Source organism: Perognathus longimembris, chromosome 10 (genome assembly GCF_023159225.1).
Source record: "Perognathus longimembris pacificus isolate PPM17 chromosome 10, ASM2315922v1, whole genome shotgun sequence".
NCBI classification, from domain to species: domain Eukaryota; kingdom Metazoa; phylum Chordata; class Mammalia; order Rodentia; family Heteromyidae; genus Perognathus; species Perognathus longimembris.
In genome coordinates this window covers 12,245,925-12,272,806 of record NC_063170.1, presented here as the reverse complement: position 1 = coordinate 12,272,806, position 26,882 = coordinate 12,245,925, and the positions used below count along the sequence as shown (strand labels likewise).

General features: G+C 48.5%; 1 protein-coding gene across 1 annotated transcript in view; it reads right to left on the bottom strand.

Moving 5' to 3' along the window:
* Positions 1-6,145, bottom strand: part of Smpd3 (sphingomyelin phosphodiesterase 3) — a 28,254-nt gene extending 22,109 nt beyond the window's left edge. The window contains exon 1 of the mRNA XM_048355256.1: positions 6,069-6,145. The gene's annotated coding sequence lies outside the window, so the exon portion shown is untranslated. The remainder of the gene's footprint in view (positions 1-6,068) is intronic.
* Between the last annotated feature and the right edge of the window lie 20,737 nt (positions 6,146-26,882).

The following is a 26,882-nucleotide window of genomic DNA, read 5'->3' as shown; positions in this document are numbered from 1 at the left end:
GCTGTCTAGATCTGCTCGAGCAGAAGCCATGGGTTTCTTGCCAATCTAGCCAGGGCCTTTATCCTCAGTGTTCTGAGCCTGCCTGGGTACTGGGGTCTGTGTTTGCGTTGAACCTCAGGAATAGCCCAAGCAGAGAGTCCTGGTATCTGCTTGAGTACCAAGGAAATCCCATTGACCCTCAGCATGCCCCTTGCTGGCCAGCACCATCTCCCCCCATAGGAGACCTTTCTCAGGGAATGGTGACCAGAGGTCTTTTGCTTCTCTCAGGCCTGCTAATGAGGCTGTGTGTGCTTCAACAAAGTCTTTGTCTCCCTGCCACAAAGGCTGATGTCAATGGCTCATGGGGCAAACTAGGCTTGAATGCACTTTGCTGTAGAAGGAATGACAACCTGCCTTCTGGAGGAGGAGGATTTTTAACCTAAGTGCACATAAATGCTAGCATTTATGCAGACCCCGGGATGGGCTGGGTTTCAAGTACATCATTTCCTCCTGGAATGGGTTGGCTGACTGAGCGCTGTGTGTGTGTGGGCATTTCCAGGCACCAGAGAACACAGATGAAGACAACAAACCTTCCTGAAACAGAACAGACTTGCTGAAATTCTTCGGAAGGGAATCATTTCACATTCAGCTTGAACTTTTCTCTGCAAAGAACATTTAACAAATTGAGCTCTAGAGGATAATTTATGCAGAGATCAAACAGTCAATGAGTAAATAAGAGCAGGTGTCTTCGTGTCACCAATGCTCGGGGCAGCTGACCCAGAGGACTGGGCTTTCTGAACTGAAGCCCAGCTCCCACTTCCTGCTGAGGGCTGAGGCCCTTGTTCTGGACTCTTGGGAACTTCTGGTTAAAGGCCACTGAGAATCAAGCAGGACTCTGCCCCTCGGAGAGAGGGCACCCAGCTCAGGCTGAAGATAGGGCTGTGTTTGAGGAGTTCCTCAAGCTGCCCATAAGGCTGTCCAGTGTATCTACTGTGTATACTTGGGAAGGGGTTTAGAGGAGTCATCTGTAGTCAGCTATCCAGAGAGTTGGGACTTGGAGACTGTTTGCTTAATGGGTGGATCAGTCATTGGTCTATGTCCAACACCCATGGGGAAGAGATTATGGGAGCCTGTAGCTTCCTAAATTGTTGTGTGTGTGTGTTTTTGGGTTTTTTTTTGCCTGTCCTGGGGCTGTGACTTGGGGCCTGAGCACTGGTTTCTTTTTTGCTCAAGGCTAGCACTCTACCATTTGAGCCACAGCACCACTTCTGGCTTTTTCTATATATGTGGTGCAAGGAAATCGAACCTAGGGCTTCATGTATGGGAAGCAAGCACTCTACCACTAGGCCATATTCTGAGCCCACTCTCTAAGTTTTCTAAGTTCAGCCACCAAACCTGTCTTCCTCAATGCCACAGGTCCTAAGGGGCTCTGGGTTCTAACCAACAGCTACCCCTCTGGGGGGTGGCAACAGTGTCTCTACCTGCTGTTGAATTGGAAGGAGACAGAACTCTAGGCTCTAGTTGTAACTGTTATGTGAACCCAGATTGCTTGTGTAGACAGTGATGCAGCTCAGGAGTGGCTCCTTAAAACCAAAATATGCTTTGCCTGGGTAAAGCGGTGAGTAGACATTTCCCTTTGTCTGCCTTTCCCTCCAGGCCTAGGCCAGGACTCCGGCCTCATCCCTTCCTTTGGTGCCAGGAACAGCTAGAGAGTGGGCACAAAGGAGAGTCTAACTTCTTAGTCTGCTATGAAACAGAGTGTTTAATATCAGGAATAAGACCTTCCAGAGTTCTTTCCCAATGCCACATTGACCAGCAGAGCTTCTCATGGTCACTGTTCCATCAGCCAGGGAGGACGCATGGAGCCCCACTAACCCACAAGAACAAAAATAATGCTACCTTTGATTTGGTGTATGTATGTGTGTGCCAGTCCTGGGGCTTGAACTCAGGGCCTGGCATTGCCCCTGAGATATTTTGCTCAAGGCTAGCTCTCTACCACTTGAGCCACAGCTCCACTTCTGGCTGTTTTTGGTTAATTGGAGATAAAAGTCTCACAGACTTTCCTGATCAGGTTGGCTTAAAACTGCAATCCTCACATCTCAGCCTCCTAATTAGCCAGATTATAGGCGAGAGCCACCAGTACCTGGCTACCACCTTTGGTTTTAACCACAGCATCCCCCATCCTGTCCTGGCCAGTGGAGGAAGGCTTCCAGTTTGCCGTATTATAGTCCGCCTATTTGATGCTCCAAACAGCCTTGATTGATAGGCTTAGATCTAGAAACATAGCCAGATCTTCCTCTAGACCCTACTTCATCCCCTCCATTCTGATAGCGATTGTGATATTCCCCCACCCTGAAAATAGGCCAGGTGGAGGTTCACACCTCACTGCCACTGTGTAGGGACTGAAAAAGGTTATTCTTGTTTTGTGCCTAAGTCCTCTGGGACTATGAGGCATTAGGGTTTTTGAGCCTTAGTCTTTTAATTTTTAGTGGAAACGGTTTCTGCACAGAAAGAGGCAGTTGCTCTGGTGACACAGGTAGAAAGTAAATCCATTGGCACCAAGAAGCAAATCCATTGGCAACCTCTGTGAAGGGCCAGTGGGACCAAGCAGGACCTGTAGGTGACAGGCAGGAGGCAGCTGTGTTGAGAGTCCACCACGGTAGAAACGGGGGACGACAGCCTAAGCTCCAAGCCTGGAGTTTGAGCCAAGAAGCTGGGGATGTGGTCAGACACCCCCAGGTCATGCTGGTGGACAGGGGCAGGGGCAGGGCCAGGGCAGCAGCTGTTCAAACAGGGAGTCAGAGGTCCCAGCAAATCAGACATGACTGCTTGGGGCATTTTACCTGCAAGGGCATGGAAATTTCCAGCAATAGACACCTTGCCTTCTTGGTGTGTGAACTCAGGGTGTCGATTCTCCTCAGAAGGTATGTGGACAGGAAGGTGTTAGGTGGAGCAAACAAAGAGCCAGGAAGTGGCAGGGACAGTAGAGGGACAGACAGGAAACTGAGTGGATTCAAGGGGATGGAATACTCAGGAAGGCCCACGTGCCAGGACCTCACCCTCCATGACCACTGTGACCTTCAGATCTCTGCCTGCAGGCCAAGAAGGAGCACAGGGGAGGAAGAGCTATGGAACATGGGCCTGAGAGGCAGACCTCCAGCTGGTTTGTTTAATTTGAAGACGGACTGTCGGTATAGCATCCCTCCATATAGCTCAGGCCCCCGTGTAGCTCAGGTCAGCCTCCACAGCCCTGATCACATCGCTCCTGTTGAGCCCAGGGTTCCTACCAGGCCTCAGGAGGGTGCTCAAGCACCTGGATAGAAAAGAGCAGGCTAGGGGCTGGGGATATAGCCTAGTGGCAAGAGTGCCTGCCTCGGATACACGAGGCCCTAGGTTCGATTCCCCAGCACCACATATACAGAAAACGGCAAGAAGCGGCGCTGTGGCTCAAGTGGCAGAGTGCTAGCCTTGAGCGGGAAGAAGCCAGGGACGGTGCTCGGGCCCTGAGTCCAAGGCCCAGGACTGGCAAAAAAAAAAAAAAAAAAAAAGAGCAGGCTTTATCCAGTGCTCCAGTTGCTCTATGCCTCCTGCTACAGAGCTCCAGTTCTGACCCAAGTAGTTTCTCACCATGCCTATCCAGATCTCTGTGCCTATGTTAGGGCTGTTCTCTTGACTTTCATCTTTGGCCACAGAGATATACTCTTCATCAAATTCCAGCCAGGCCCCACCATGGCCCCACAGATAACTATGGGTTCTTTGGCTGGCTTTAAATAGACCATTTTTGTCTTGGCAGCTGGTTGTTTCTGTGCATGTATTGTCCAGGTTTACAGTCTGCACGCCAGAAAGGTGACCGGCTCCTGTCACCAAGATCTGACATTTGCAGATCTATTAAGGTGGAGACAGGAGGCTCAACCTGTCAGCCTGTGCCTCTACGCTTGGGGGCTGTCTCTGCAGGACCAGGGACCTTGTACAAATGGCATTCTGGGAGCAGAGCGGGAGGTGCTCACCTATCCACCCACCCCAACTTAGTTCTTCCTAAGGAATGAGGGTTCTGCCTTTTTTATTTTCTTTTTTTCCGGCAGTACGAGGGTTGGAATTCAGGGCCTTGTGCTGGCTAGGCAGGTACTCTACCACTTGAGCCACACTTCCAGAGAGGGTTCTGTTTTCTAACTCTGAGGCCAGATGAGGACTGAGGCTCGTGCCTCACTCCGCATCCCATAGGTCCTTAGTATTTTTTTTTTCTATTGCCTGTCTGTATGGCTAGTTGACAGGTAATGGGAAGCCTGCCACCTGCTTGACAAATGACAGCCCTGCCCCGCCCCCCCCTGCCCAGAGCACAATGAGAATAGCTTCAGCAGGCCATCTCCTCTGAGGCCACCTGTGGCCTCCTTTCATTCCTTTTTCTTTTCCTGCAGAGGTGGGGCCCTGGCCAAGAAGCAGTCCACAACAAAGACAAAATGAGCATCGGAATGGTAGAAATATTGGATCCAATTGTGACTTCAAGCAATGCCACAGAAGGAACACCTCAATGGGTATGTTCTTATCTCTGAGGGTGCATCAGTACTGCACAACCATACTGCGCGGGTATAGCTGGCCCCACTGTACAGATGAGTCAACTGAGACTCAGAAGTAAATGACAGTCCCTGAGAGGCATGGCTGGATCACTACAATTTCCCTTCGCCCTCTACTTTTCCCACCAAAGCTGTCTATAAATGATATGCTAATGTATGTTAAAACATGCAAATGAGCACAAAGTCCTCCATCCCTTCCAGGAGTTCTTAGGAAAGGTGACATAGTCCCTGCATTATCTGCCTTGTCCTTGCTCCTCAAGTTCCATAAGACAAAATGCCTGCTTGACTTTCATTCTAAAGGTTACACTTGTAACCTACAATCCTAATACCTTTCTTCCTTCTTGCAGGTTGCTGGCTTCATCCACCTCTTCTGTTTTGGTTTGTTTTGTTTTTGCCAGTCCTGGGGCTTGAACTTGGCGCCTGGGCTTTGTCCCTGAACTTCTTGTGCTCAAGGCTAGCACTCTACCACTTGAGCCACAGTGCCACTTCCAGCTTTTTCTGAGTAGTTTATTGGAGATGGACTTTTCTGCTGGCTTTGAATTGTGATCCTAAGATCTCAGCTTCCTGAGTTGCTAGGATTATAGGCGTGAGCCACCGGCACCTGGCCTACCTACCTCTTCTTTTGTTCCCTCATACAGTCAGCACCACCTTGGCCCCCTAAATCTCTCTCCTTTCCTAGTCTGAGGACCTTCCTGGCAGCTCTGAGGGCATTCCTTTTGTTGATATTGGAAAGGGGTGTGTTCTTCTAATGATCTTGCTGTTTGGTTCCTGGTCTGGTGTTCCTGATTCTCACAAGGCCACGAAGTTCCTAGTTTCTGTTTTTATTCCTGAGATTTGCCAGAGCTTCATGCATGCTGGGCAAGCACTCTACCGCCAAGCCACATTCCCAACCCAGGCCTGTCCTCTTATGCGGTAGAGTGCCAGCCGAAAGGAGTTCTGTCTCCTATGTCTATGAAGAAAATACGAACTCATTCAGTACCCAGGGAAAGGACTGAGTGACGGATACTAGTGAAGTATTTAAGAAACTGAAACCAGTATCACTGCTCACCAAACAATTTTTAAAAAGTTTTTAAATGCTAAAACCAAGAGCTAGTGAGGATATTGTGAAATAGACATTGTCAAACAATCTTGGCTGGGAATGTGGCTTAATAGTAGAGTGCTTGCCCAGCATGCATGAAGCTCTGGGTTCAATTTCTCAGTACCACATAAACAGAAAAAGCTGGAAGTGGTGCTGTGGCTCAAGTGGTAGAGTGCTAGCCTTGAGCAAAAAGAAGCTCAGGGACAGTGCTCAGGCCCTGAGTTCAAGCTCCAGGACTGGCAAAAAAAAAAAAAAAAAAAAAAAAAGAGGACAGGCCTGCCCAGACCATTAACTGGGGAGCTAAGAGTTTCAAACTTAAACTGGGCAGCAGAACTTTTCTTAAGTATTTTCACCTAGCACTTCATTACAATAACAATATTCACAAGTAGTCAGCCAGAAGAGGCATAGCGTGCTACCCCTTTCAAAAGCCTCAATCTTACCTGAGGAGGGGGCCACCTGGATCTTGTATTTTCTTCAGAACAGAGGGATGTCACTGCAATCAAGACCTGGAAAGAGAAGAGCAGTTTACAGAGGTGACCGGAACAGACGCCGGAACTCAACCACCAGCCACAGAGCTGCCCAGAACAGGTGTGCCAGGTACAAAGACCAGAGAAGCTCCACCTGCGCTGGGGGCGTTGCCACACCCTTCCCTGTCGCCAGGGCGTGGTGTGACCCCACGCCAAACTGCTGCCCGGAGGGGGTGAAGGGGCGGAGTTTTTGTGATCCGCTGGGAGGAAGTCTGACCCGTGAGCTGGACTCTGGGGGAGAGATCGAGGAACCCTCCACGTGGACAGCAGCACCCGGGCCCGCCGAGTGCACACCGGGGGCGGGGCCCAGGGAAAAGGAGAATCCAATCAGTGCTGCGACCGCAGACTGGGATTCGATCTGATCGCTGAGGCCCGAACAATCAGAGGATGGCGGAGGAGGGGCTGAATCCAAGCCCCGGAACAAGTGGTCACCTGGACTGGGTGGGCTGCAGGGGGGACAAAAGCAGCGTCACGGGGAAGACCCGGAGGGATCGGGCAGCAGGTTTGTCAGAGGGGAGGATCCGCGAGGACATTTGGTGACCGCAGCGGGGTCTTAGGCGGTGGGTGTTGGTGACTGCAGGAGGCCTTTGGCAAGATCACCCAGACTCCTCTCACCCTGTGGCTGCCCCAGGCCACGGATTATGGCCCTAATACCCCAGGGAAGTCTCCACTGGCCCTCCCAGCCCACCGTTGTCCTCTGGTGCTGGTCCTTGGTTAAGTACAGTTCTCCACTCACGCACCTCCGACCCCCAGGCTATCGGGACTCTTTGGCCCCGCCCCGTCCCACGCCCCGCCCCTCCGGCGTCCCGGGCTCCTGGCTCCGCCCCCTGGCCTAAGTCTAGCGAGAGAAGTTGGGAGGCTACCCCGACTGGCTAGAGAAGCTCTCCGTCCACCCTCCACCTCCTCAAGGCGGTTAGTTCTCAAGGTCCTCAGTTTTTAAAATTAAAATTTAATTTTATTGTTATTTTTTGATACCGGAGACAGAGCCTAGGGCCTGGTTAGCTGGAAGTGGAGGTGTGACTCAAGTGATAGAGCCTCGAACAAAACTTCAGGGACACGGCTCAGGCCCTGAGTTCAAGCTCCAGGACTAGCGCGCGTGAACACACACACACACACAGTAGCTCATAAAGGGAGGTTACATCCTCAACCCACCCCTTTCCTCCCCTTTTTTTAAAGAGCCTCAATATGTAGCTTAGGGTGACCTTGAACTCTCCATCCTTCTGCCACAGCTTCCTCCTGCTGGGATTATAGGTACAGCTAACTGCCTGGTTCCAATTTATCCAACCCATATTGTAAGTAAAGCTACCACTCTCCACAGGATTTCTTTGGACCATATCCTGTCTTTTATGTACAATTTGCTTGCCAGTCACCCAAACTAAGTTTTTCAGAATAATCTGGTATCAGAGTCCCAGTCCGCTTGCTGTCCTGCAGCCAAGGATCTTGTAGAGGCTGGCAGGAATGGCTCCTCTCCTGGCAAAGTCTGCATGGGCTCCAGAGAGGCCTGGTTCTGGGCCAGGCCACCCATCTAGCTGCTGAACCTCCAGTACCTGCTGCCCTGGAACACTGGGGCAAGTGCAGGACCTTGGGTGGTCATAGCTAGTACTAAATGCATGTCAGTACTTGATGTTCTCAGATCAAGGTGGGAAGAGGGAAGTCAGCACACAAGGGGACATAGGTTCCCCTTACGGGTCCTAGTTTCCACGTGAACACCCTGACCTTTTCCCTTAAAGCTGAGTACTTGGGAACCCCTTCCCCCACCCCATAGCCAGGAGAGTCCTGCTTGCTGTCCTGACTTCTAAGCAAGACCCTGGCTCCTGTCCCTGGGATGTCTTTCTCCTCACCCTCGGTAGGTGGATGGCCCTCGTCCACATGCTAGCAAGCTTTTGGAAGTGGACATAAGCTGGGTGCTAGGGGTTTACACCTCTAATCCTAGCTACTTAGGAGATTAAGACCTGGAGGATCTTGGTCCAAAGCCAGCCTAGGCAGAAAACTTTGAGAGACTCTGTCTCCAATTAACCAGCAAACAGGCCTGACTGGAGGGATGGCTCAACTGGTAGAGTGTGATCAAGGAAGCCAAGGGTTCTGGAGTCCTTGAGTTCAAGCCCCAGTGCAAACAAAAAGGAAAAAAAAAAGAGTGGCTCAAATGGTAGGATGCCTACCTAGCAAGTATCGAGCCCTGAGTTTGAAACCTAGTACCACACACAAAAAAAAAAAAGAAAGAAAAGGAAAGAAGGAAGGAAGAAAAGATGGGAAGAAAGAGAAGAAAAGAAAAGGCAGAGCCTTCTGGGCTAGAGGGCCTGGGAAAGTCCCAGCCTGCATTGTCTTTTCCTCACATGGGGAGAGCTCACCCACTCCTCACTGGAATCTCTCAGAAGTTTGTCAAGCAGTCTTTGGCCCCTGACAGTCTCCAAACTGATGATTTCCAAGCTTCCCACCCTCCACCAAACTTCTGAAACAATCCCCTACATATTTTTTCCAAAATAGAACTGACAGGAACTGACAGGAGTTCCTGATGGGAAAAGAATATCTCCGACCTTGTTATAGGCCCTCTTCGCAAAAGAATAGGAAAACATGTCAGATCATTGATATTCCGAGCCAGATCTTTGTTTTGAATTCTGCTCTCTCCCAGTCCTTTCGCCAACTATAGCCTTCCTCTCACTTGGAAAATAAGATCACATCAAGTCAGGGATTGGAATTGGAAGGAATCCAACCCCAGTCCTCCCCTGCCAACAACACATCTCACTGCACTGCCCATGGAGCAGAATCTTGTTCCCAATCGCATCCCACCACAGCCACAATCCATGGCATCTTTGAGAACGCACCAGTCGGAAATGGAGAAACAGGAGAAGCTTTCATCCCAGTGTGAGCGGGGCCTGCAGTGCTGCTCTTCCTGGCTCCGGAAGCTGGCTGTGCCTGGGCTGAGTTGGGGCCTCTGGCTTAAATAGGCAATGGGAGTGGGGCAGGGCCGGTCTGGGGGCCAGGCATGGAAAATGGGCTATTTACCTAGCACAGCAGAACAGTGTCCACACAGCCAGCCTGTGGTCCAGCACATGCCCGCCTGCCTGCCTGTCCACTAGGAGGCCTCAAGCCTGTAGGCCCCTTTGACCACAGACCAGCACCTGAGGTGACCCTTGATGGACATGTAGCTCCAATTAGAGACCAAGCCCCTGGATTCTCTGAGCAGGGCCAGGAGAAGTTCCTGGGTGCCTGTATTTCTTAGTACCAGAACTGGCTGTGGAATTGAATGGACCTGCTCCACAGAAGCAGCAGGGTACAGGCAGAATAGCTCTCCAGGCCTTAGGTTCCTTCCTTCCTTCCTTCCTTCCTTCCTTCCTTCCTTCCTTCCTTCCTTCCTTCCTTCCTTCCCTCCTTCCTTTCTTCCTTCCTTCCTTCCTTCTCCTTTCTCTTTTTACTTTCTCTCTTTCCTTCCTTTCCTTCTCTCTTCCTCTCCCCCTTTCCCCTCCCTCCCTTTCTTTCTGTGTGTTTTTATTTACTGGAACTTGAACTCAGGGCCCTTAGCTTTTTCTTTCATGGCTAATGCTCTACCACTTGAGCCACAGCTCCACTTCCTCATTTTTTTTTGTTAATTGGAGATAAGAGTCTCATGGACTTTTCTGGCTTTGAATTGGCGTCTTCAAATCTTAGCCTCCTGAGTAGCTAGGATTACAGGCCTGAGCCCCTAGCACACAGCTAACACTAGACCTTATTAAAGCAGGAGTGATCATAAAATGATGTATACCCCCAAAAGAAATGGAAGGCGGATGGCTTGACCAATAGTCATGTACTCCAAGCCCCCAGTCTCAAGCACTTTTGTAGATTGGATTTAACGATTATGCTATTGATTATGTTAAGATCTGTACACAATTGTGGTAATTGCTAAGAAATGGGAAGGCATTACCAAGAACTGGGGAACAGAGTGATTTATCCAGTAAGGTGTTTTCAGACCTAAGATGGCAATTTGAGGGGAGGTGTGAACATGAAACTGTTGGGGTGGTTGCTGAGGACCATTTGCCACTGTACTAAGAAGTAGCCTCAACCATAGCTAACGGTTCCTCCAGGACAATGATGGAGCAGGATGTTTGGCAAATATTCCTAGATACAGTGCTGCACCTGTTCCCTGGCTCCTTTGTGTTCTACTTACTCCGTTTCTACCTGCCTACCCCACACCACGTGACTTTATAGGTGTAAAAATGTTTGCAAAGCACCTGATTGCCTCTTAGGAGGATAATTGATCGATCCACATGGTGAGGCTCAAGCCCAGGTTTGGTAATGTACCCAAGGTAGCTCAGGTTCCATGCAGATTTGAGTCATACCAGCCTCAAGATAACAGGGGAAGTAGCTTTCAGCCTTGGGCAAGGGGTCACTCAGAGACCTCCAGCACCAAGGCAAGGGGAGTGGTCAGTATGTTCAGGGCACCTGCTTGTCCATTTTGTTGAAGCATTAGGCATAAGGTGTATACAAGGTGCCTGAGAGTAATTGCTGGAGAGAGCTGGTTGGAGGAGCCCCTGAACCTCAGAGCTCTCTGTAGAGTGCTATGGGAGGGAAATGGCTCACTCAGGTTGGTTCCACTTGATTTTCTGATCCATGAAACAGAGGCTGAGTGGTGTGTGACATTTGCCAAGTGGTGCTGGAAGTCAGAGGTGAGGTCTGGACTGGGATGGGGTTTGGGGATTATTGGAGTATAAGATGAAGCCTTGGGGCTGGGAATGTGGCTTAGCGGCAGAGTGCTTGCCTAGCGTGCATGAAGCCCTGGGTTGGATTCCTTAGCACCACATAAACACAAAGAGCTGCTGTGGCTCAAGTGGCAGAGCTCTAGCCTTGAGCAAAAAGAAGCCAGAGACAGTACTCAGGCCCTGAGTTCAAGCCCCAGGACTGGCAAAAAAAAAAAAAAATAGATGAAGCCTTGGGAGTGACAACATATTGTCAGATCATTTATTCTTTCTTCTTCAGGTGGTCCATTCTAATTCTGATTTCTTGTTGTATAGACAGCTTTTGTCTTTTGTAGCTTTATTATTTTTTTTTAAAGGGCAGACATTTTCCCATGCTATTTTTTAAGTGTAATTGTGAACAAAGTCTCCCAAATTTCTACATGATTTTGTTTTTTCTTTCTTGGTATAGCCAAGTCTTGTTTAGGGCACAACTGATAGGGGATGAGAATGTGCTTTGAAATTTCATTGCCCCCCCCACCCCCAACTTGTTTTGTCTTCTACCAGCTTTCAAAAGAGCCTATCTCCCTTCACTTTGGATACTGTATAATTCACAAGTTTAACTAGCAAAGGCTCAGTTCTTTTCCTCCAAGTTAAACTTGAAAGGCACCATGTATGTTCTTTAGTTCTCAGCTGAGCTGTTTTGTTTAGCTGTGGAATCTCGTTGCATTATTTTCCCACTAATGTTCCCTTTATTATATGCCTCATACCTCTCATCTCTCCCTCCTTTGGTTTTTAATTTTTTTATTGGGGGGGGGCTATATAATACCATTTCCTATTTTCCAAATCAGTTATTTGTCTCTCCATTTTTTTTGGCCAGTCCTGGGGCTTGGACTCAGGGCCTGAGCACTGTTCCTGGCTTCTTTTTGCTCAAGGCTAGCACTCTGCCACTTGAGCCACAGCGCCACTTCTGGCCGTTTTCTGTATATGTGATGCTGGGGAATCGAACCCAGGGCCTCATGTATACGAGGCAAGCATTCTTGCCACTAGGCCATATCCCCAGCCCTGTCTCTCCATTTTTATTGCTTATGTTTTTTGTCCTGATGTCTTTTTTTTTTTTATCATCAATGTCATTGGCTACAGTTTTATTTTTTTCAGCTTGATGCCAATTATTCTTTCCAGGTAGTTCTTAATTGTTTTATGCTTTTCACCCTGGAATTACAGCCACTTTTAAATTCTCATCTGTTCCTATTAGTAATATTTTGGTCATTTATTTATTTCTAAGTAGTTATCATTCAGTTCATCCTGTTTGTTCCTGAGACCTTTCAGATTCCATCATTTAAAAATGAAATTTATTGACATTTATCAAGGGCCTAATGCGTGCTGACAACACTGCTGTTCATTAGTATTTGTGACCATCTGTCCTTTCCAACAAGTTTAGTGCAGCGCTATTCCGAATTCTTCAGTGATAGCTGCTTCGGGGGCAGTTTCTGATTGGTTTATTGGTTCTCTCTTGGTCATAAAAGGAGTTGAGATGCTTTAAACTATATTCTATTTCTATGTACTGTGTAAAGCTTTTTTTTTTTTTTTTTAAGCAGCAAGAGAATTATTGCTGTAGGAAAATAAAGGTAGAGGCAGCCAGGCAGAGCGGGAGCTACAAGGAGAGGTAGTGAGGTGACAGCCTCTGTATTTCAGCATGGCCTCAGGTGGAGGAGCAGGGTGTGTATTATGACTGAGCCTTGTCCTATTGATTTTAGTTGGTGGTGTTGAAATGACCCTTTGTTTTAAATTCCTGCTTGAATCGCTGCAGCTGGAAGAGGCCCCTGGGGTGTGACTACACTGCCTGACCCCTGAGTGTGAAATGGTTCCTTTTTTTTTTTTTTTTTTCTTCCCTTTTCCCCAGTGGAGATAGAATTGTAAAGAAAAGTGGGGAGATAGGCTGGTGCTGGTGTGGGCGGCCGCGTGTAAACACTGTAACTCTCCCCCTGCCCTGCCTCATCCTCTCCCAGTCGGTAGTGATTGAGCAGCTAATTAGCTGTGTGGTTCCTGTGCCTTGTATCAGAGGTGCTCCCTGTTTCAGGGGCAAGTGTCATCTGGTGTGGAAGGCTTCTAGGGGGCCCTCTGTTCCCACAGAACTGCAGAGTAACCTCATTTCACTTCTCAGGAGCCAGGTTTTCGAGTGACAGATTGATTGCTGTATGGGTGGTTACCAAAAAAGAATCTATTTTATCAGCTGTTTGTCTTGCAAAGTGAAATCTTCTTTCTTTAAAAAAAAAAAAAAAAACTTGTCAAAATGTCAATGCCCCAGGGATTAGAGAATATCCTCCAAGCTCTGGGGGGAATCTCAGTCCCACAGGTAACCATCCATCCAGCCCCTGAGTGCTGAGCTAGGTCAGAAAGGGGAGCCTGTGCTATGGCTGCGCTGGGATGAGAGGATCAGAGGACAGCTGGGCACCCACAGACATCTCCAGACCTCATTCTGGTACCTAAACCATCTTCTTTCTTTCTTTAATATAAAAGAAAATAAAATCTGGAGATTTGCTGGGCGCTAGTAACTCACACCTGTAATCTTAGCTACTCAGGAGTCTGAGATCTAAGAATCACTGTTCAAAGCCAGCCTGACAGGAAAGTCCGTGAGACTTTTCATCTCCAATTAACCACCAAAAAAGTTGGGAATAGAGCTGTGGTTTAAGTGGTAAAGTGCTAGCCTTGAACAAAAAGATCAGGAACAGCACCCAGGCCCTGAGTTCAAGCCTAGAAGTAGTGTACACAGACACACAAAATCTGAAGATCCATGCACATGAGAAACTATGTACATGTAATTTTGATCTTTTGGTGGAGGAGGAAACAAAACATTTACTTAGTTTTTAGATGTAAAACAAGGAAGTGTATTGAACAATTAAGAAGCATTTGATTTTCTAGGGCTGGAGATAGAGCTCTGTAGTAAAGTGCTTGCCTAGCATGGGTGAGTCCCTGGTTTTCAATTCTCAGCACTGCAGGAGGAAAAGGTACAAGTATTTTGTTTCCCATTGTAGCAGATAAGGAAGAGGGAAGGAGGCTGAAAGGTGATGAGGCGTCCTCACCCCTGGTTCTTGGCTCTATGCCTAGCCAGGGCTGGCCCCTCGCCCTCTCCAGCTGTTGGCTCTGAACGCGGCCCCTTCCTCACCCTCAGCTCCTCTGAGTCCACTTCTAGTCCCACTTCCCACTGTCTCCTCGCCATCACCTCCACTCAAGCCTCACTTGTTGCTTGCTCTGGGCCCAACCTCCCAGCCTGCATTTGGTCCCTGCCATCACACTCCATGTCCGAGCTCTGCATCCCCACCATGATCAGCTGGAAGCTCCTTCTGCCTCTGTCCAACACCTTCACCTCTCTCTGCCTCCACAGGACAAAGGCCTCCTCCTGGCCCGACTTGGGACTCTTGGTGATTAGGCTACGCCCTCTCCAGCCTCATTTCTATGCCCCCTTCTCTTCTTTCCTCCCTCCATTCCACAGACTTATTCTGTGAGCCCAAGTTCAAGCTTGACTCTTTCCATTGCTCTTCCCACCTCCATACCTTTACACCCGGGGTAGCCTGGGGAGGTTGGGTCGTATTACGCCCCATTCTTAGGAAAACAAGACTTGGGATGGGTAGGGACTTCAGTGGCTTCTTGAGGCTCATCTGCAGCCCTGTATATACTGATTAGGATTTTATTTTCTTCCTGGTTCTGGGGTTTGAACTCAGGACTTTGCATTTGCTAGGTAGGAGTTCTACTACTGAACGAACCATGCCTGCAGCATGGTTTTTTGCTTTGGTTGCTTGTAAGATAGGGTCTTGCTTCCTGCCTGGGCACATGCCTGGACTTCGATCCACCTATTTCTGCTTCCTATGAATCTAGGATGACAGACAGGTGTTCACCATGGTGTCCATCTATTAGTTGAAAACCAGTCTTGCCGAGTTGTTTTGTTTGCTTGTTTAGGATAGCCTCTAACAACAACTTTCTCTATTTGAGCCTCCCAAGTAGGTAAGATAACAAATATGAGCCACTAATACCTAGATGAGGTTAGGATTGTGACAGTACAGGGCTTCCTCATGCCCAGGGAGAGCCCCCCCTGGGGGGGGGGTTGGTGTGGAAAGTCTTATTGGTGACTACTCTCCTCTGACCAGTCTCACAAGAATTTGAGAACACTGCTATTATTTGTCCCTAACACTTGAGTGTGAACAGGCCCATCAGCTCTCTCACCAGACAGATGTCTGGGACAGCAGCTGTGGCTGAGGAGTGGGAGGAGACACCAGCTTTGCCCCCTTCCCACTCAGTACGCAAGCCAGAGCGACGTTTACATACACAGTATACTCCCATCTTGAGCCACACTCATTTGTCCCCAGAAAGATCCACACCCTACATCCACTTTCCATTCCCAGCTCATCTTTCACCTGTTTGTCCTCGGTGTCTGTTTTCTGGTGGTTAAATGGAGATTAGAGTCTCATGAGTTTTTCTGCCTGGGCTGGCTTTGAACCACAATCCTCAGATCTCAGTCTCCTGAGTAGCTAGGATTTACAGGTGTGTGCCACCGGCGCCCAGCTGAAGGTTATCTTTCTTAGGGAAGCTTTCCTGATGTTTCCTCTCATTTACTATCGGGCCTCCTGCAGGAACCCCCAGGTCCCACAGCACTGTCAGCTCTGGTAGAACTAAGAACTGGGTCACAGGTCAAGCAGTCCTGGTCACTTCCAATCAGGCTAGGTCATGGGGACGGTGACCCCAGGGAGGAATAGGGTCCAGTCGTGCCCCTCTAAAGAGACAATGTGCCATTTGGTTCTAGGATGTTGGGGGGATTCCCGGGGGGAGTGCCAGAGTTGGGACCCAATGGACCCCTGCTGCAACGACAGCTATGGATTCCAGTTCTTAGGGAAGGCGGGTGGAAGAGAAAGGGGGTCAAGGACACAGAACCTTGGGGCTTATCCATTTTTGGCTTGGTGAGGAAAGAAGAGCTGAAAAAAGAGCACTGGGAAAGGGGGAGGGTTGCAGGAAAGGTGGCTAAAATGTAGCACTGTTTTTATTTAGTTCTCAGATAATCTTACTTTTTTTCTTTTTCACTTAGAATAGCTAGAAAAGGAGGGCCTTGTGTAGCAGTCCCCGGGATGAGAAAGCCATGTGTGGAAACTGTGGCCGAGTCCCTCCCTCGCACTATTTTTACCCTCCACACTCCCTTTTGGAGCCCCGAGGAGGGCTTCTGGCCTGAGGTGGCCTGACGGGCGTCTCTAAGGCAGATGTGGCCACCCCTCATCTCCATTTCCAGAAACCTCCAAAAAGCTGGCTAGTCACTTCTCTTGACCAGAAATACATGCATCAGACTAGTATTCTCAGGCAATCTTGAGGGATGTGAACACAAAATTACCACACAAATTGCTTTTGTTTCTTTTCCCCAGTTCAGGGTTGTATTTTGAATTCACATTAGTTAAATTAAAATTGGACAGTCATTAATGTTCTGCAAATAGAATCTCTACAGTCCCAAATTTAGAAAAGACAAGCCACCTAGGAATGAGAAAGACAAAAAAAAAAAAAAGGTGGCCCTATGTGAAATGCCATTCCATTAGCCACAGAATCTTTTATAGCCTCGGTGGGGAGCGCCTGTCAAGTGGGATTTGTGGTAAGCACACCATGGCCGACCGTGTCTGTGGTTGCTTTGCATTCGGTCCCCCCTGCAAGTCAAGGAAGCCTTTGACATCTGTGGCCAGGAGCTCTGGGGGGGTTGCCAACCTCTAATTACATTTCTTTTTTTAAATATCGATAAACAGTCTCTCTGTTGATTCAAACATTTGAAAACATGGAGACTGTAGTTGTTGGCTCCCAACAAAGAGAACAAATCCTGGGCTTCCTTGGACTGCAACTGAGCTCCTCCCCTGCGCCTCTGGGTTCTTGGACTTAACATCCAGAGAGGTGGCCCTCTGGGTAGGTGGGGTCACTTCAGGATTCAAAATGTAGGCCTGGCCTGCTGCAGCGGGAGGCCCTGCTTTCCTGTTTCTGGTTTCCGGCTTCTTCTGCTACCCAGCTCCTCCACGTGGAGGGCAGGGCAGGGGAGCCAGGAGGAGGAGCCTCCATCAACGCCCCTTGCCCCTCTGCCTGATGCCCCACCGCACATCTGCTCACCACTATGCTTCACTTATGAATGAGGACCCCACAAGCCTTGCATGGAAGCAGGTTAACACTGCCATCCCTAGCTGGTAACACATCGGCTTCCTGGAGACTCGAGGAATCCCCACTAGGCCTGTGGGCTCCAGAACATTGCCAACAGCCAAGCTATATAAAAAGGACCTTCCTCTGCCCCCTCCTCAGGAAGTTGATGCCAGGCAGCGGTGGGTGGGTGGTGGTCAGGATTTCTGGACTGGCCATTCTCCCTAGATGACTTACTTCTTGCCCCCAGGTTCCTCCTGTCCTCATTGGTTGGAATGGCCAGTAGCCAGGTATCACCATTGTTTCTACAGTGCCCACAGAGGATCCCCTTGGTCCAAAATGCATCACATCCCTGGTGTAAGATAAACCGAAAGTCCTGCATCGTCTCTAGGTTGAGACCAGTTGGCTGCATCCCAGGTCTTCGTCATCTTAGCACACGCTCCACAGTCACCTGTGTGGATGCCACCCACCACACCTCCCTACTCTACAGCCAGGCAGCTGCTACCATTCACAAATGAGGAAACTGAGGCCCAGCAGGGGCAAGTATGCTGTTCCAGATCATGGTGGAGGAATAGGATTTGAACTCAGATCCATCTGACTTCAAAACTGGCACTGTTTTCAACTCACCTTGATACTGAGCTTCCTGGTCTTTTTTTTTTTTTCAGTTGTGGGGCTTGAACTCTGGGCCTGGATGCTATTCCTGAGCTCTTCAGCTCAAGGCTAGTGCTCTAGCACTTGAGCCACAGTGCCACTTCCTATTTTCTGGTGGTGAATTGGAGATAAGAGTCTTACGGACTTTCCTGTCTGGGCTGGCTTTGAACCACAAGCCTCAGATCTTAGTCTCCTGACTAGCTAGGATTACAGGCCTGAACCACCTGTGACCGGCCTGGTCCTAATTCTTGTTTTGAAAAAATGGCCTCTAGAAGGAGCTACCTTCTGATACATGTAGCAAGGGTGCTTCTTGTCAAGTCCTGCTCAGCTTGGTTGGGTTTCCCCCCAAGTGTTATGCACATACATATATACGTGTGTGTATATATACGTATATATGTATGTGCGTGTGCGTGTGCGCACACACGCCCGCACTGGTCCTGAGGCTTGCACTCTGGGCCTGGTGCTGCCCTTGAGTTATTTTTTTGCTCAAGGTTACTGCTCTAACCTTAAGCCATACCTCCACTTTTGGCTTTCTGGTGGTTAACTGGAGATAGGGTTTCATGGGCTTTCTTGCTTTGGCTGGCTTTGAATCATGATCCTCATATCTCAGCATCCTGAGTACTTAACATTACAGGCATGAGCCATAGGTGCCCAGCTTTGGGCTATAATTTTAAAACATAATTATGGAGTCGCTTGGGGACCATCAGGTCTTCTGCTACCTCCCAGGAAATAGATCTAACCCTGTTACAGGGTAAATCAGACATAATGGGCTCCTAATTCAATATGGTAGCTCTAAGTAACATTTATCAAAGTACAGAAGCTGGTCTGGGGGTGAGACAGCTCTGGTGGTAGGATTAGATTCAGATAAGATTCAGCTGGAATTTTCTGGTAGCTTTCTAAAACATAACTAGAAGAAGTGAATTTTTTCAGTACCCTATGCTAGAGGTGCACAAACCCACACATCCCAGCTCCAGATGGGAGCATCTTTTGGACTGGCTTCCTTTTGCCATGATCATCTCCCTCAGACCCTGACAAGGGTGCCTGGAACACTGCTCTGCTCAAACCAAGCCTAGATCTGCCAGTGTGGGAGGCTGGCCATTCCAGCCCCTTCTGTGCCTGAGGACTTTAGCTGAGTGTGTGTGGATCATAAATATCTGGCCAGCTCTAACTGATTTAGATGAAAGGATTTAATCTTCTAATTTTCTTCTAGTTTCTCTAGGCACCTCTGTGAGGTGTTGAGACTTAAAACCGAGATCTCTAGAATTCAGTTCAGCCCCAGGCTGCCATTACTGGATAGATGCTTGATAGAAGATTAGAATCGGAAGAGCTGAGTCTTTGAATCTAGGGAAGCTACTGGACTATAATGCGGAGTATAGAAAAGGGAAGGAGATTCTGAAGAGGTGTAGTGGACAGGGCAGAGGCAGGCTGATGAGGCTTGGCCTTGGGCCTCTGTCCCGTACTTCTCACCTCTGCTCTCTCTCCCTAATGGCCATATGGCCCCCCTACTTACTCTGCATCATTGGCAGTGCTAGGCACAGAACAAATAGGAGTTGAAATCCTTGTAACACTTGGGTATCACACAGACAGTGGCACAGATTCTCAGGGTTTGGGGTAAGGTGCCCAAACCAGTGGGTGTCTGAACTGAGACTAGAACTCTCGATTGTCATGCTCAAAAAATCCTGGGCAGCAGGTTTCACCCGCTTTCCGCGCTGGCCCATCTTAGGTCATACAGTGGCTGAAGGGGAGAGGTGAGTTAGCATGGAGTTGATCATTTGCATGTGGGTGTTTAGATGGTATGTTCCCTGTCACCAGTGAGAGTTTTCTGAGTCAGTGTCCTTTTGTTTGGGCTGCACAGCAGTGACCGTGTCAGGCACTGACATTCAAGGCCTGGTTTGGGGCAGCCAGGGCTGGAGGTGGAACTGGGAGGGACACGTGAGAAGCCGCAGCAGGGACCGTGGACTAAATGAGATGCTACGGAGTGTGTTAGAGGCAGGCCCTGGGGACTGGAAGGCTTCAGGGCAGGCTGGGAGGGGGTGAGGTAGATCTGTGCAGAGCATGACAAGCAGTCTCCAGGGACCCTGCTTCGAATTTCTACCCTTCTGGATTTAGGCCTTGCCTCCAAGGTGCTTGTCTGGGATCCCCACCCAGGAGACTGGTGCCCGGAATTGTTGTCTTTGTATTGTCCCTGGGGGCTTCCATGAAGCATCCTGACCAGGACAGGGGGTTCACAGGTGCAAGGCAGGCTGCCAAGCCAGGTGTTCAGAATCATAGACACCATTTCCCCAAAGAACACCAGAATCCCAGGAAGGCAAACACGGTCGTCAAAAGGACTTGGAGACTGGCAGCCTCATTTGTTCTTGTTTTCATGGCTTTGTATCCAGACTTCCTTTCTGATTGCCAACACAGCTGCCCCATAGCAAGTCAGCCCCCCCTCCCCCACTTCCCTGCAAGTTCACAGTGATAGAAGTCACAAAGAGGCAAAGGAGCTTCCAGAGGCTCTTACCTCAGCTCTCCATTAGCAGGAGAGCCCCATTCTAGACCTTTCTGTAGGCTGCAACCCCTTTTTGCCCTATCCCTAGTGACCTGGCTAGTGACCTCCTCTGATACTCCAAGTCTCCATTTCCCCAGCAACTCCTACGATTGATAAGGTCGAATTCCTAGGATACATTCCTGATTCCATCACGCTTCGAGTGGCCCTACTTGGGCTAGTGAACCCTGACTGCTGTAGCCCCTTAGCTCCCCAGGCCTCAGTTTCTCTCCCCTGTAAAATGAGGATAGTGTGAGATGTAGAGTACCCCAAAGGGGGCCTGCCTCCTGGAGCTAAGGGGCCATAGCCTGGCATTGGTACTGGGCCATGTACATTGGACAAGCTCCAGACCGGCTTCATGATGCAGCTGGGCTTTTTTTTTTTTTTTTTTTTAAAGAATTTATTTATTATTATTATTTTTTTTTTTTGGCCAGTCCCGGGCCATGAACTCAGGGCCTGAGCACTGTCCATGTGGTGCCGAGGAATTGAACCCAGGGCTTCACGTATACGAGGCAAGCACTCTTGCCACTAGGCCATATTCCCAGCTCACAGCTGGGCTTTTCATCTTGGTGCCTACAGAGCAGGCCCACCTGAGGCAGGGTGTCTGTAACCTGCCTGTGGTAGAAGGAGCAGGGAGTCCCTCCAGTGATCTGACTGGAAATGGCATGGTAGGATGGATGCTGTGAATGAGTGCTTGTGGCACCACTGGTCAGAGCCTGTTCTGATTGGATGAGCATCTCGAGTCAGGAATGTTCTCCCCAGTGGGACATCCTTCCCCTGGGAAGCCAGAGTGTGCTGAGCAAGGAGGCTGCCAGAAAGATGCTGAGAAGGGTGAGCGGGGCTCGTGGGGACGTGTAATGAGATAGGCTCTGCTGACTTGCTGGAGAAGCTTTGTTCCTGTAATGATGATGAGCTACTCTTGCCTCTTGAGTCTATAAAGTAGTTTTGTAGATGCTGTGTCAGAATGCAGTCCATAAAGCCCATGTCTCTTCCAGCCCCAGTGCTTTTGCTTCTACTGTAGCACTCAGATATCTATGGGCCTCATTTCTTTATTCAGGTTCATGAGCAATGGTTCTCTCCACTGAGTAGCCTTCCTTGACCACAGCATACAAATGCTGTCCCTTCCATCACCCTTCATGGCTTTGTTTTCCTTTCTGAAACATCACTGTAACATACTGTGCAGGTCTAAATTATTGTCTGTCTTCTGCCACAAGAATGGACAGTTTCACTAGAGCAGGGAGCTTTGCTGTTATGCTCGCTATTGGACATGGGGCATCCAGAAGAGCGCCTGGATTAGACAAAGACAGAAGGGCCCTCTGATGAGCAGTAGCCTCACCTCTGCCTCTGTCTTCACTTGTGCGTTCACTTGTGCGTGACCCTGCTGAGGACAACATCCCAGCAGGCTACCTTCAATGTCAGGACTTCTCAACATCCAGGGGGGATTTTCAGTCTTTTCTTCTAATTATTCCTCTTGATCATGGGATCTGTAACTATTTTGAAAGTGGATTTGCTGTGATTAAATTCTTTCTTAGCCTAATCCTTTATGGAAAACAAAAGTTTTAAATGAAGTGAATTAGGAGGGATTTGCGGAGGTTTGATTATTTGCACAATGATTTTACCCTGGCTCCTTTTAAAATCAGGGCCCTGGAGAGCTCTCTGCTGGATCTTCCCGCAATGGCGGGGTGCAGGTCTCCATGCTCACGCGAAGCCCCTACTCAGTGTCTGTGACTAGAGGGCTGCCTACCCCCACATGAGTGGCAGGGCCAAAGCCCTTGAGGAGGAGAGCTGTTGAAGCCCCATGCATTTCATTCTGCAGGGAGCACCAGGTCCTGGCCAGTGTGGCTGGGATGCTGGGCAGAATTCCAGCCCCTGGCTTTGTTTCTGTCTTTTCCTGGAATCACCATGGGCTATAGCTTAGAAACCACAAGGGTGGGGATGGAGGGTGTGAGGAGATTCTGGTAGGAAACCTTTAGAAGCAGGATGGAAGTGATGTGTCAGGGGTCCTTCTGTGCCAAGAGCCACCAGCCATTGAGGTGTTAGCCACCAGGGACTGTTGTTTTTGCAGCCCAGTACAGAACACCAGGGACCAGAATGGCATGAGATGCTATTTCCAAAAGTGTGATGGAGGGAAAGAAAAAAAAAAGCACTAGTGCTTGACAATCTAGTGACCAAGATCAATTGGAGAAGCCAGGGGAAGGGATGAGCAGTTCTTGGCAACCCTAAAATGAGGGGCCATGAATTTCCTACCTGCCATCTGAGCCAAATGTACCCGGGCTTGGCAGGCCCCATGGGTCACACCGGAGTAGAACCTGGCTTTTCCTCAAACATGGGGTAACTCCCGGAAAATGAGGTTTTCCTCTTGTGCTGGTCATATTTTTAACTTTGGAGATTTATCACCTATGGAATTTGCTCTCTTTAACTTTTAGGTTAGAGGACTGCTGGAAATGATCTACGACTTAGTAGAGGACAGCAAAAGCTGTATTTGTTTATCTTTTTGTGCCAGTACTGGAGGCTTGAACTCAGGGCCTTGTGGTCTAGCTCAGCTTTTTCTGCACACAGCTGGCCCTCTACTTCCACTTCCAACTTCGGATGGGTGTTGCAATGGGACACAGCTGTGGGCTTCCTGGCCGCCCTGTGTCTCGGGACCTGCTGGCCTGGATCTCTCCATTCCTGCGGCTCAGCCAGGCTTCCTTGCTGGCTGTTGCTCAGAGACAGCATGCTGGGAGGCCCTGTGAACCAACGTGCACTCAGGTAACAATGCTTGTGGGCAAAAGCTCCTCTCTCTTTCAGAAACAAAGTTAGCATGTCAGGGGCCCTGAAAAAATGCCAGTTCCACACAGGATGGCATGCCACAAGCATTGCCCTTTCCCCATGAAACCCTCATGTCACTCCTGTCTTGGATGGGTGGGGCACATACCTCACTCGGCTGTTCGAATCTCCACCTCCATTTTCTGTCTGTCTCTGTCTAAGCCATCCACTTTCCAGTCACTCTGGAATCGGGAAAGGATTACTGTGTTTCCCAAAAGAAGGAAACGTCAGAGCCTCACTAGGGCTAGAGATAACTTCTCCAGGACCCACATAAATAATCAACCAGGTCATGCTTAGTTCTGCATACCTCTCACTCCTGTCCCTCGTTCTTGCCTCTTGAAACCCACTGCTCAGGTCTACTGGCAGAAGATGACTGAAGATGTACTGAAGTTGTCTTCCCATTACTGCCCACACATGTAATCAACCCCCTTTCTCTGACCTTCACCTTGTCTCTTTGCTTGGCATGTAGGGACAAGTGGCTAGATCTGATGTAGAAGCCCAGGGGCCTAAAACTTTGGTTTCACGAATACTAAAACTAACAGAAGCACATTTGTGCCAGGCAGTTTAGATCACTTCTCTCTCCATCCTGCCCCTCTCTGAAAAGCTCTTTAATATTGGCTCCTTTTGTTCTTGGTTGGCCACATGGCTGGGATTTGAACCCCAAGGGTCTGATGCCAACTGCTGATGCTCTGAACCAGTCTGCTGGTCTTCCTGTGGGGCCTGTTTGATGATTCATTTCTTATTCTATATCCAGAGACAATGAGGCAGAAACCAGAATAAAAAGAGGCTATTATGATATCACTATTTGCCATTTATCTAAATTAGATAATAAATCATAAAGCTACTTGAAACACTATGCATGTCAACATCTTGAACACTTAGTTATCACTTAATACCATTTGATGGTGTCTGTGGTGCAATTAGCATTTTCTTGTAGAAAGTATGGTATTTCTTGTGATGGAAAAGTGAATGAGAAAATAAGCTGGCCAAGTGCCTGTGGCTCACGCCTGTAACCCTAGCTACTCAGGAGGCTTACATCTGAGGATGACAGTTCAGAGCTAGCCCAGACAGGAAAGTCCATGAGACTCTCATCTCCAATAAACTACTCAGAAAAAGCCAGACATGGCACTATGGTTCAAGTGGTAGAGTGCTAGCCTTGAGCAAAAAGAAGCCCAGGGACAGTGCTGAAGCCCTGAGTTCAAGCCCTAAGACACAACTCTCCTCTCTCTCTCTCTCTCTCTCTCTCTCTCTCTCTCTCTCTCTCTCTCTCTCTCTCTCTCTCTCTCTCTCTCTCTCACACACACACACACACACACAGCAAAAATAAATAAATAAACAAAGAATCCGGTCCTCCTCATCCATGTGGATGGGACTCTTGGCAGCGGCCATTTGGGATGCCAGGTGTTGGTAGATAGATGGCGGGTAGATGAGCAGCTGTTTGGAGCCCAATTCCAGGCTAGCATTGTGTCTAGGGAAGGGGAGGCCTGTTGCCTACAGCAGCAGCAGCAGCAGTGGAAGCAAAGTTGAGTGATGCTGCCGAGCTCCAAATAACTCCCTGGCCATTCGTCAGGCTCAGCATAATTGGGCATCTGCTTCGGGCTTCTCCAGATGTTTGCCTTTATCGGACGTGGATGCGGTTCAGGGTTTTCATTGAGAGCCTTGTAAAAAGCTCAAGCTGGATGGGGATGCTTATTGTTCATTTTATTTGAGTTCCTTATCATGTGCAAAATGTTCCAGGCACCATTAGGAGACACAAAAGACTCAGAAAACAGTTTCAGGGGGTGGAAGCTCACCGTAGCGTGGAAGAGACACGGCCATAGACATTTACAAACATTTGCTGAACACAATCAGCTGGTAGCAATGAGAGTTGCTCTTAGCAATACATCAGGGCATGGGCGTGGGGAGGCTGGGGATTTAATGCTTGCCTGGGGAGGCTTCTAAAATCAGATGGGTGTTCTGGGCTGTGTGTGCATTAACATGGCCTTAGACTAGGAGTGGGGGTTGGGGCAAGAAACAGGGCAGAAGCTTGGCCAGGAGAATATTAAAGGGATTCATATCTTGCTTGAGGTGAACATTTGCTCTCCATTTATAATTATTGCTTAACCATAAATGTAGCTTAGCAAGAAGTATTGATTTATGTATAGTTTGCTGAGGGCATGGAGGGGAAACCAAACATAGGCAATGGGAATTGTCCCCGCCAATTTACAAAATTTATGCCTGAGACCACATCTGGAAGGACAGACAGGCTGGCTCATGGGCAGAAATTGAAGTTACTGTCTTGGGAAAATAATAATTTAAATAATAACATCTTTTGAACAACTAGGAATGTTTGTTTTTAAGGTATTTTTGGTAGTACTTGGGCTTGAACTAAGGATCTAGAGCTTGCAAGTGCTCTGCCTTTTGAACCATGCCCAATGCCACCCCTTTTTGCCTTCATTATCTTTGGATTAAGGTCTTAGCTCTATGCCCTGGCCTGGCCAGCACTGCGTCCCTATTTATGCTTCTTGTGTGGCTACAATGACATGCCTTTTATCAAGAAACGATTAGTGAGGACTAATGACAAAAGATATGACAGCAAGGTTATTAAAATATAAATGAAAAGCTTGTCTAGCAAGATGAGGATCTGGGTTCAATTCCTAGTACTTACAAAATGCGTGCATATACACACACGTGCATACACACACACATACACCCTGTGCTCACTAATCAGTTGCTCTATCACTTGAGTCATATCCCAACCCTTCTTGCTTTGGTTCTTCTTTTAAAAAAATTATTGTCAAGGTGATGTACAGAGGGGTTACATTTACATATGTAAAGTAGTGAGCATATTTCTTTTCAAACATGTTACTCCTTCCCTCATTATTCTCCCACCTTCCCTTTCCCCTTGCTTTGGTTCTTTTTTGAATAGGATTTCTCACTTGTGCCTTGGTTTGGGCCAAGAACCTACCACCATTTATACTTCCCTTGTAGCTAGGATGGCCGGTGCATGCCATCCTATCTAGTCTTTTGTTGTTTTTTGTCTGTTGTGAGGCTTGAACTCAGGGCCTGGGCACTGTCCCTGAGCCTCTCTGTGCTCAAGGCTAGTGCTCTACCACTTGAGCCACAGCATCACTTCTAGTTTTTGAGTGGTTAATTGGAGATTAGAGTCTCACAGGGACTTTGTTTGCCTGGGCTGGCTTTGAACCACAATCCTCAGATCTCAGCCTCCTGAATAGCTAAGATTACAGGTGTGAGCCATCAGCACCTGGCTCATGTCTAGTTTTTTTAATTGGTTAAATAAGGTCTCAGGAACTATTTGCCTGGACTAGCCTCAAACCAAGATCCTTCCAATGTCTACCTTCCAAGTAGCTAGGATTACAGTCATGAGCCTCTGCACCTGGCTGTCTTATTTATGCAAGTAGTATGTGTATGCATACATGTGTACACATAGATATATGTACGCACATGCCTATACATATTTGCATATACCAGACAGCCTAGTGTTTGCACCTAAAGAGCAAGGACACATAGCTTCTCTGGGTTAAGAAGTAGAGGAAGGCAAGAACACTTTCCCAGCAACTGTGATCGTCTGCCTGGTACTAGTTGCTACTCAGTTCTAGATCATTATAACTCACAAACTAAAATCAGGAAAAGTGTATAAAATGACAAATACTAAGAATTTTCTAGGAGCATTTTTATTTGTTATTTATTTATTTTTTTTTTTTGGCCAGTCCTGGGCCTTGGACTCAGGGCCTGAGCACTGTCCCTGGCTTCTTCCCGCTCAAGGCTAGCACTCTGCCACTTGAGCCACAGCGCCACTTCTGGCCGTTTTCTGTATATGTGGTGCTGGGGAATCGAACCTAGGGCCTCGTGTATCTGAGGCAGGCACTCTTGCCACTAGGCTATATCCCCAGCCCTCTAGGAGCATTTTTAGAGCTCTCAATGAGAACCATCGAATCTTTCAGT